General features: G+C 37.2%; 1 long non-coding RNA gene across 1 annotated transcript; it reads left to right on the top strand.

Annotated features, from left to right (window-relative positions):
- Positions 1-43: 43 nt before the first annotated feature.
- On the top strand, positions 44-7,007 carry LOC112472597. The gene is made up of 3 exons (XR_003043710.1): positions 44-290; positions 4,376-4,470; positions 6,969-7,007. It is a non-coding gene; the product is annotated as an uncharacterized LOC112472597 (long non-coding RNA).
- The last annotated feature ends 3,689 nt before the right edge of the window (positions 7,008-10,696 follow it).

Raw genomic sequence — 10,696 nt, 5'->3', positions numbered from 1 at the left:
GCCCGGGAGACGCTGGGGTTGGGGCGGGGAGGGTTCGGTTCCGTCGCCGCGACGTGCGCAGGTGTCGCGTTCTTCCGCCCTGCGGAAGGGGCGTGGGGCACGTGGTGGGAAGGTCGCGTTCGACGCAGGGCCCCGCCCTAGGTTCGTGAAAAGATGTTTGAAAATACGAGAGCCACCGGGAGGTGCGTCGGAGTGCAGTATTTCTGTGTTTGCGGACCAAGCCTTGACAGTGAAAATGGATGTATTTGTGTTCTTGAAACCGTAAATAAGGAAATGTGAAGGAGATTCTGGTATGCCCCTGCGGTGGAGTACTATGCGCCTCTTAAAATAGCTCGACTTAGGTTAAACGAAAACAAGTCACAGGACTCAGTGTATAAATATATATTTATTACATATTATTTATATAGGATATTTAACAATTATAATAAACAACATATGTTGCATTTTATTGTTATGTAAATATGTTTTATACCATTGTGTAAAAATTGCAAGAATACACTTAAATACCCATATGTGTAAAAATCCGAAAGCAGACACAACTGGCTCCAAGCAGGTGGGTGGAATTGGAGGAAAGATCTATGTTTCATTGAATTATTCATGTAAGGCTTGAAATTTTTTTGCAGTGTTTGTGAATTACCTATTGAAAATGTGTTTAAACAAACAAAATAACTTTTTGTTCATTCAGCTAACACTGAGTACATACTTTGTTTTCCTGCACTGCTAAGCATTGCAAGTAAAGGCAGACCCTATTCTGAAGGAGCACAGATTTTGGAAAAGGGAATAGAGTACAAAGTGTCAGGATAGGTTATCTAGAGAAGATGATGTCCAAACCAGGCATATGAATGATGAGTAAGAATTTGTTAAAAGGGCAAAAGTTTAGGGAAAGGAATTGAAGTTTAGGCACAAAAAACAATATGCAGAATTCATGGGTCTGTTCAGGGAATTTAAAGTTGCATAAAGGGAGAAGTGACTAGAATTTGATGGCCTCGGTTCATGTTGCCTAATATTTTCTCTTGTTTGGTATCTTTCATTATGTAATTCTATTGACATGTTCATGCTGATCTGGCTGTGGTTGGTTGCTACATGGATCCAATGGCCTCACCAAGTGTGAACTTAGGCTTTTTTTCTGGAGTATTTGGAGGGAATTTTACTGAACATTCAAGGATAGCTAGCATACAAGAATTTGACCTGAAAAGTTACCTGGAATTGCATAATCTGATTCATTCATCTTTAGCTTGGGGGAGGAGAGATCCTTGTCCAAGGACTCTAGGTTCCAGAGGCTATTTTGTCCCTCCCATCTGAGTGTCTTCACTCAAGTCTTTCCTTGAGATAGACATCTAGAATGGCCCCTCCTTTGAGTAGAAACTCAATTCCTTGCTACTCTCAGATGTAGGTTTTACGCATAGACCCAACGGAACAACTCCATCAGGATATTACTCAAAAACCTGGCGTCCTTGAGTGTCAGAAACATTCCCATACTGTTAGAGGAGGTGAGTAGCTGGAGAAGTCACTGGTGCCAGCTCATGCAGGGTCTTGTAGTGTGTCAGTATGCATATAGAACTTTATCCAGTGGACACAAGGGAAAGTGAAGGGAAAGGTCAGAATTGGGTATATAAAAAGTCATAGAAATGGATATAGAGTTAACGTGAAGAAAATAACTTGGGAAACCTGGCATTTTATCACTAACTGATTGGATGATTGTGGCAAATCATTTAGCCTCATAGAGTGTCAATGCACTCATCCATAAAGTGAAGGAATTGTTACCTAAGACAGCAGTTCCAAGTCTGAAGTCCTTTAATTTTATATCTATCCAACCTCCAAATCTAAAGCCACCTATAAAGTAGGAAGTAACCCTCTCATGAAAATGTCAGGGCCACAGAAGTCAAATGTATATTATTCTTGCACAGGACTAAGATGCATTATTTTTTTGTAAACAGGAATTGTAATGATCGGTTGCTGCAGAACAGTACACTCTCATGCCTTGGTTTCCTTATCTGGAAAATGTACATAATTGCCTCACAGAGTGAATTTAGGATCAAATGAGATAATGTATGTGAAGACATTTTGTAAATTATGAAAAAATATACAGTTAGTATATAAAACTCAATGCAGTGTATTTTTTAAAAATTACATTGAGAGAAGAAAGTTCTAATCACAATATAAATTAATGTTTTAAAGTCAGCTCCATTCCTGTCTCTATTTTATATCTTTACCTTTATTTTTTCCTACATGTACTTCATAATATTTTGTTATGTTTTCTCTAAGCCTATATGCTGTTTTAAATCTTGTTCAAAAGCATACAGTATATAAATAAAAACCACACAAATTTTATTTTAAGCATTTTATTTAGCTCCAAAAATTCAAAAACATTTTTTAAGAAAAAGTCCTCAGTCAAAATAACAGAAATAAACCTCTCTTCCCTTAAGTGGCAGGATACTTCCTGGGATTTTCCATTTAGTTTGATTTTCAGCTATTTCACCCCCTTGGGGATGAATTCCAATTACCTCATATCTCAGTCTTACATCATATATGGTCTGAAGGTCATAACTGAAATTTAAAGATTGTGGGAGTACATTCTCTAAGGTCTCCTTGTTCTCTATGGCATTTTAAAGTAGTGTTATATTGGAATTTTACATTTAATGTTCCAAGCCAACTTTTCATGTGTTTATATTTTCTCTGGTTTTGATTGCTGAGACTGTGGGAAGAGAAGTAGGGTAGGGTGGGATGGGAGAAGGGTGGCTTGGAATATGTAATCCATAGGTTTTTACTTTGGTTTCCTTAGCCAGTTCTTGAATGAACTCCAAGGGCTCTGATCCTCCAGAAATGGATGCAAAATGTATGTATTTGCATATATGTAATTTTATGGAGAGATTCTTGCATGAGTCCATGATCTAGAAATAGTGAAGAACCACTGTGAAATGCCCTCTTTCAGCCATTTCTAAACACCATGATGGAACTAATTTTCCAGCAAATACTAATAAGCTCAGTACCAATTTTGGAGGAAGAAAGAACTAGTTTCAAATCTTGAATTTCCCATCTATCATTGAGTGATCTTGGATAAATTACTAAAACTCTATAAGACTTAGTTTTCTCATGAGATGACATAAGCGTCTAGCACGATGTTGAGCTCACAGCAGACATTAAATAAACATTGAAGTCATTTCCCTTTCCTTTCATCCTCACTTTGTCCTCCAACTCCGACTTATCACTAAGAACTGTAGGAGTTAAGTGAGGCCAACAGAGACTCTGCCTTAAAGGAGACTAGAGTTTCCTTGTGCTGAGTCATGAGTGGCTTTGGTCTGATGAAGGCAACAGGAGAGAGGTACCACGTTATTTTAGAGGACGGAATTTTGTTCTGAGGAACGAGGATAGGGTTTATGGAAGGAGACCTATTTAAGCTGAGCCTTTAAGGATGTTATTTTTCATAGTTATTGCTTTAACCTAGTCACTCCAGATGCTTCAACAGCCCCCTTCATTGTACTTTGTTCACCTTATCCACCTGATCTGCCATTTATATTCCAGTTGGTTAAGCCACTTAGTATCCCATTTTATTTTTCTCTTCACGACTTATTTTTGACCACATGTCAAAGCCAGAAATGACTGTTTTCCCTCTTCCATTCCATTCTGCTCTCCTTCAAAAACTTACTTGGAAGAGTCAAAATTAAATGATCCTTAGTCAATGTATGTGTAGGTCAGTGAAGAAACTTTCTTTTATATGTAGCCTATTCTTTTTACCAATGGACTGATCGTTAGTAATACGAGGGTCCTACATAAGTACACGGACCAGAGAAACAGTGAATATTGCAATAATAATAAGCTTATTTTATAAAATAGTGGGTTAAAAATATAACTACATAAAATATTTTGAATTAATAATTAATAAAAAACTTAAAAGTGAATTAAAAACCAAAATAGTGTTCTTAAATTAACTACTTTTCTGAGTCCTTAACATTTGTTTGTGCATTCAGTAGAGAGAGTGGTCTGGAGAGAGGCCCAATATTGGATTCCAGAAGACCTGAATTATAGTCTCTTCCCTGCCACTACCTAGCTGACCTTGAGAAAATTATCTTTAAACTCTTTGTCATATGTTCAATAGAGAGAATAATTCCGGTGGCTTACATAATAGAATTGCTGGGAGGTAGATGTGAGAGCACTCTGAAAAGTACATTATTACTTGGAGAGAGTATATATACCAAACTCTGGGTAAATGATTTTCTGCACATGTATCTAAGTATATTCAAAGGCCAACTGCATAATATCAGTAATATTTCGTTATCTGCTGGTTTTTTTGTCAGTAGAGACTGACCATGCAATTGCCTCAGACCCTACTCTCCATTTATCTTTAATGTGTTCTATGTCCTGTGTTAATTGGTAGGTGTTCCTTGTTTTGGAAAAGTTGGGAATGAAATAAATGGAGATGCATGAGGAGTATACTACACTTTTGGGCTGAAGAGAGAACCATTTACTACCGTAAGTGCTTCGATTTATTTAAATTTTACCCCTAAATGTCTTTAAATTTTGACAGAAAGAAGTTTGTTTTCTCTCCATTTTTGAAGAAATGATAAGCTAGCTCTATCCCAATGGGAGGGGACAGAGAAAACCTATCACTGATGTCTTTAGTGTAAGACTGGCATCTTAGGAAATAAGTGGTGCAGGGAACTGTGAGATCACAATTCAAGCTTCTTCTACCTCCTCTCCCTCCCATCTCATCTTTATCTCTGCTTCTAACAATCGCATTATCAGAATTTTCAACATATGGAGTGAGACAAAGAAAAAACCACCACAGGATCACATTTCACTTCTAATCTGCAGAAAATAGGAGTCTGTTTTTCCAAAATTTCTTATTTTTAAAAATAAAAGTTCAGTTATTAAAACAATATTTTTTTTTCAAAAATTGAGATTATGTCTAAAGGCTCACATTTAAAAATTGGCAAGATTAATTTAGATTTGTGCCAAGAATTGTCGCTGCACCTTTACTGATCTTTTAAATTTCTCAATTTAAGGACTCGGGGGATCAATGCTCAAGAACTTCTTGAAATAAGCAGATTATGAGAAAGTACAGCACAACCTTAAAACGGCAATCAACGTTTATTCTTAGGCAGTTTGTGCATCAGAAATCTAGGAGCAGTTTTAACTGGGTGCTCTGGCCTGAGTTCACTCATGGGGTTGCAGTTAATCTGCAGCCATCTGTGCTTGACTGGGGCTGGAGGATCAATTTCCAAGATAGCTCATTCACGTGGTCCTTGGCCTGGGGCCTTAGTTCTTTACCTCAAGGACCTCCCGTAGGACTGCTTGAGTATCTTCATGACATGGAAGCTGATTTCTCCCAGAGTGAGACACAGAGAGGGAAAGCATAAGGCCTAAACCTCAGTGTCTTTTATGATCTAGCCTTGGAAGTCACCTACCATTTCTGCTGTATTCTTTTGGTCCCATGGACCCATTATGATAAAACATAGGAAGCGACTACACAAGGGAGTTAGTACCAGGGGCACGGATCATTGGGGGTCATCACAGAAGTCGGCTACCACAACCCCAGGGGGTAAAAACAGGGATCTAATAAATGTCTAACCATCTGGAAATCAGGTGCATATGAGTCAAATCAGGTTCATTTAACCTGTCTATCTACAATAAAGTTTTACTATAAATAGCTTAGTCTATAAAGAACTTTATTGTAGTTTTGGTTTTGTGTACTTCTAAAAATATTTTAGATAAAGGACCTGAAAATGATTATTTTACAGTTGGAAAAGGAAGAAAAAACATTTTTCAGTTTTTAAAAGTTATATTTCAAAGCAATTGTTTTGAAAATAAAGTACAATGACAACATAGCTCCTTAAAGTTTTTTTAAAAAGGGTTATTTGCTTCTATGCCAAGTGCTTAAGGATTCATGTGGTTCAACAGAGTAAAAAATTTATTTCTACTTTTTCATTCACTTCTTTCAATACTTTTATTGGAACTTAATATTTTCCTACTTGTGAAAACATATCAAAATATTATAGCAGTTGGTTATGCATTTTAAGTTTCAAGTGAAAAAAAAATCTACATTAAATGCAGGTAGAGGAACCACTGCCTTTAGTTAAGCAAGTTTAAGGTACAAACAAGTAAAAGTTTGACTCTTATCTTATTCTCTAAAACTAGTCTTTTCTGGCACTGTAGTTTAGTAATCTTTATTAGAACTGAAGGCTTATGTCGTTTTAGAATCTTATCTTGAAGTTTTTATTACTAGACTTAATGGAGAATATTTTTTACTCTTAGTAAGTGGAGATTTTAATTTTCTTGATACTACATTTGGTACAAATTATAATGTAAAAGCATCTGCTAGAAATAGTGTGTTATTCAGCATTGATATACTATACTTTTTCTTAATTTTTTCTTTAGAAAAATGAATTATAGACAAAAAGCTCTTTAGAACTAGATTCGACTTCCTCTCTTTGAATTGACTGAATGCATTTCTGGAAATTTCTCCTTTTACTTCACCCCAAAAGACAGTAAATCTAAACACCAACTGTGAGATTGTTTCATCTGAACCCCAAGATAAGCGTTTTCCTTATTTGTGAAAGAACAGATTGAATTCCTGATTGAAACACACAATCTGAATTATTTACCTTTTCTTTTTTGGTAACAAGCAGAGATCAGTAAGTAAATATATAATATGTTTTAATATGTGACCTGGGATATAGGAAATTGAAAATGGACTCAGTATACAGGTATCCCTCAATTAACATTAATTCAGTTAAGAAAATTAATTAAAACAAAGACTATAACAAGAGATAAAGAAGGATCCAGTAATTCCACTTCTGGGTATTTATTCAAAGAAACCCAGAACACTACTTCAAAGGGACAGGTACAACCATATGTTCATTGCGATATTATTTACAATATTGTTTTACAACAATACAACAATGTTATTTACAATGTAATTTTATTTACATTATGATGTAATGTTATTTACGATGTAATGTTATTTACAGTGTCCATCAATGGATGAATGGATTAAGAAGAGGTGGTACATATATACAATGGAATATTACTCAGCTATAAAAAAGAATGGAATCTTGCCATCTGCAACAATGTGGTTGGACCTGGAGGGTATTGTGCTGGGTGGGGTAAGTCAGACAGGGAAAGACTAATGTCATATGATTTCACTTACATGTGGAATGTATATATGGAGAAATGAACAAACAAAACAGAAACAAGCTCATAGATAGAGAGCATTTTGATGGTTGCTGGATTTGGGCGGGGTTGGGAGAATGGGTGAAGGGAGGGGAGGAGATTAAGAGGTACAAATTGATAGTTACAAAATAGTCATGGGGATGTAGAATATAGCATAGGGAATATCATAATAAGTCAGCAGTATCATAATAAGTATGTATGGTGTCAGATGGGTACTGGATTTATTGGAGTGGTTTTTCTGATCACTGTTGTATGTCTGAAATGAATGTAATGTGTGCCAACTAATTGAAAAATAAAAAATATTAAAAAAAAATTTGAAGTCACTAAGTCACTCAAGCAAATAGCTATTCAATGGTTAATTTAATGTAGCTGTATAAGAGAATTATTTGAGACGTGCCATTCATGTTCCTAAGGATAGATAGATATATAGAGAGATTTACCATAAGAAGCTTAAGCTGAGGGTCCCTCACTTGCATGAACCCCTTCCAAGGCAAATGTGCAATTTTCTTTTCTTTCTTTTTTGGTAAAATTTGCAAAACTAAAATATTTAAACCTTAATTCGTGAATTCTTTCTCTCCACTCAGACTACCTGTCTGTCATACTTCCCAAGTGTTAAGAGGTGAGAGACAGAGAGAGAGAAGGAGAGAAAGAGAGAGAGAGAGAGAGAGTGTGTGTGTGTGTGTGTGTGTGAGAGTGTGTGTATACATACTGGTTAAGGAAGATTTGAATTGGGGACACATTAAGCTTTGTAAGAAATATTTATTCAGTTACTCGTGTGTATAGTTGAATTATTGCTAGTTGTCCAGTATGGAAAAGGCTTCCAGGAATACTGCAGACCTTACTGTGCTGACTCAGCATGACATCATGTAATGTAGAGGTCATATCTCAGTGTAAGCATGTCTTATTGGATTAGCTTTTTTTTTTTTTTTTTTTTACTGAGTAACAAAATACCACAAATGTAGTGGCAAAAACAAAACAAAACAAAACAAAAAAAACCCAAACACCATTTATTACCCCATACTCTGCAGGGCAAATGTCCGGGCATGGTGTGATACGTTCTCTACCCAGCGCCTCACAAGGCTAAAATCAAGGTGTCAGCTTAGCTGCATTATCATCTGGAATTTGAGGTTCTTTTCCAAGCTCATATGGTGTGGCAGTATTCAACTTCTTGCAGTTGAAGGGCCGAGTCCCTATTGCCTGCTGGCCATTATCCAGGAGCTGTTCTCAGTCACTAGAGGCTACTTGGCATTCCTTGCCACATGGCTGACTCCATCTGCAAAGCGGGCAATAGGGAATCTCCCTCATTTTTAATCCTTGTGCTTCTACTCTCTTTGTCATGAAGGGCCCTGTCCCTTTTAAAGACTCAACTGATTAGGTCTGGCCAGCATGGGACAATTTCCCTATCTTGAAGTCAGTTGATTTAGGACATTAATCACATCTACAAAATTCCTTCCCATCAGCATCTAAATTAATATTTGATTGAACAACTGGGAGAAAGTGTACATAGACCAGGGCATGGAGATCTTGGGGACCGTCTTAGAGTTCTGCCTACCAGCACTGACATATGTAGGTTACTAGAAGGTGTACCTATAATAAAGCTTTTCAACTCAGAATCTATATCTTCAAAGTCTTGGAAGAAAAATTCAACATAAATAAAGTGAACATTTATTCAAAAAGTTGACACAGCTGTAATATTCCACTGTTACTGCATTGTTTCTATTAAAACTAATAAATTCCAGAGTCTTAATTTATTAAGAAACTAGAGATTCCAGTTTATTAAAAACAAAGAGTACATGAAGAATTAACAGAATATACATTAAAAGCAATAAAGATGAGTGAGTAATAAAAATTATCCTGTCATAGAGAACTAAATTATAACAAAAGGCTTTGGAGAACATACCAAAAGCAGTAGTTCATTACAAGGGAGAAATACATTTTGAAAAGCAGTAATAAGCAGGTTCAGTGACTATCTTGCACTCAGATGAGAGGGGCCCTGCCCTGACCCCTGCACTTTGCACATCACAAATAATGACGCGCAGAGAGTGTTAGCTTTCTTTTTGACCTCATAAGAGAGGTTCCTGAAAGTTTGGAAACCAGCAGAGGACCAGAAATTATGAGAGGGGAACGTGTAAGGAGGGCTGACCCTGAGGCCAGAGGAGACTGGCTGAGAGCAGGAGAGGGTGCGTGGGTTGGGAGGAGCGCTGTACCTAACGCAGCCTGTGGAAACCAGAGAATGAGGAACTGCTTTAAGTTGGTTGTCCCAGATCACCCTGGTGGGAGGGTAGGCAAATCACAGTCCCTAGACACCTGCTGCTTTCTCTCTTCTGTTTCGCTGGTGTAGTTTTGAGAAGTGAACTTCCAGAAGGGATGGGATTTTTTGTGAGGCAAGTAGGAGAGCATGTGCCCACCTGAATCTGAGGAGCTTAACCACGTCACTCCTCTCGAGCTTCCCGGTGGGTCCAGGCACCACTCAGGATTCCAGGGGCTAGCCAGGCCCAGCTTGCTGATACCCTGTGTATGGAAGGACTTTCTTTTTGTGGGGGAAGGGGTGAGGGAGGAATTCAAGATTGTTTTTATTTCCAGATCCTGCAACAGTTGGTTAGCAATGCTAGTTAAGCTAGTACAGTCCGAAGGCCCTTTTCAGGCATTCAACAAACAGAATCCCTACAAACAAGATTGGAGACCAACTGAGATGTGTCTCAATGTATGTGGGGAAGAGGTCTTCCTCTTCCCCCTGTTCCTTTATTCCTAGCTCTTTAGAAGAATGTAATGCAGTTAATTGAGCTAGGAGAAGACCAGGTATGTGGGATGGAGGGGAGAGAATCAAAAATTCTGGTTTGGACATGTTGAATTGAGGTGCCAGTAGACATCCAAGTAAAGATGTCAAATTAGCAGTTGGACATTTGAGTGTGGAGCTTGGGGTGATGGTCTGAGTTAGAGATGGAGATACTGTATAGATTGTATTGTCGTTGGGGCCAAACGTTTTTTCAAGTACCTGATAGACATTTGTGGTTCCTTTAGTATAGATTATATATTTGTATTCACTACCTGTTTATCTTCTGAGTCTATGGCAATTATTGTTAAAATTTCCTAGAAGTTTAATACTGAAAATGTGTAACAGACCACCCCAAAGTGTCTAATCTTCACAACAAATTTGATAGTTATTTTTAAATTTAAATCTTTATCTAGAAAGAGACTGAGGCTTAAGGAGATTAAATAATTTCTCACGTCATGTCATGACAGCTAAGTGGATACATGGGTCTAAAGAGAATTTTGATCTCTATATACAAATTTAGAAGTCATCAGCATATAACACATAAGAAAAAAGTATTTGTCCTCTAACAGAAAGTGATGGACACTTCATATTCATGCAGAAGGAATATATCGAGTCCCCAAGGGAATTCTCAGGATGGTATATATAGTAACTCAGACTTAGAAACCTGATTTCTCTTGACGGTCAGAGTGAATCCATCTTTCAGGAATGGACTCACATTTACCTAATTTCTAGGTCTGATTTTTTAAAGCA

This window comes from Pteropus alecto, unplaced genomic scaffold (genome assembly GCF_000325575.1).
Source record: "Pteropus alecto unplaced genomic scaffold, ASM32557v1 scaffold87, whole genome shotgun sequence".
NCBI classification, from domain to species: domain Eukaryota; kingdom Metazoa; phylum Chordata; class Mammalia; order Chiroptera; family Pteropodidae; genus Pteropus; species Pteropus alecto.
Note: the sequence above shows the minus strand (reverse complement) of the source record. Positions and strands in the feature narration are given on the sequence as shown.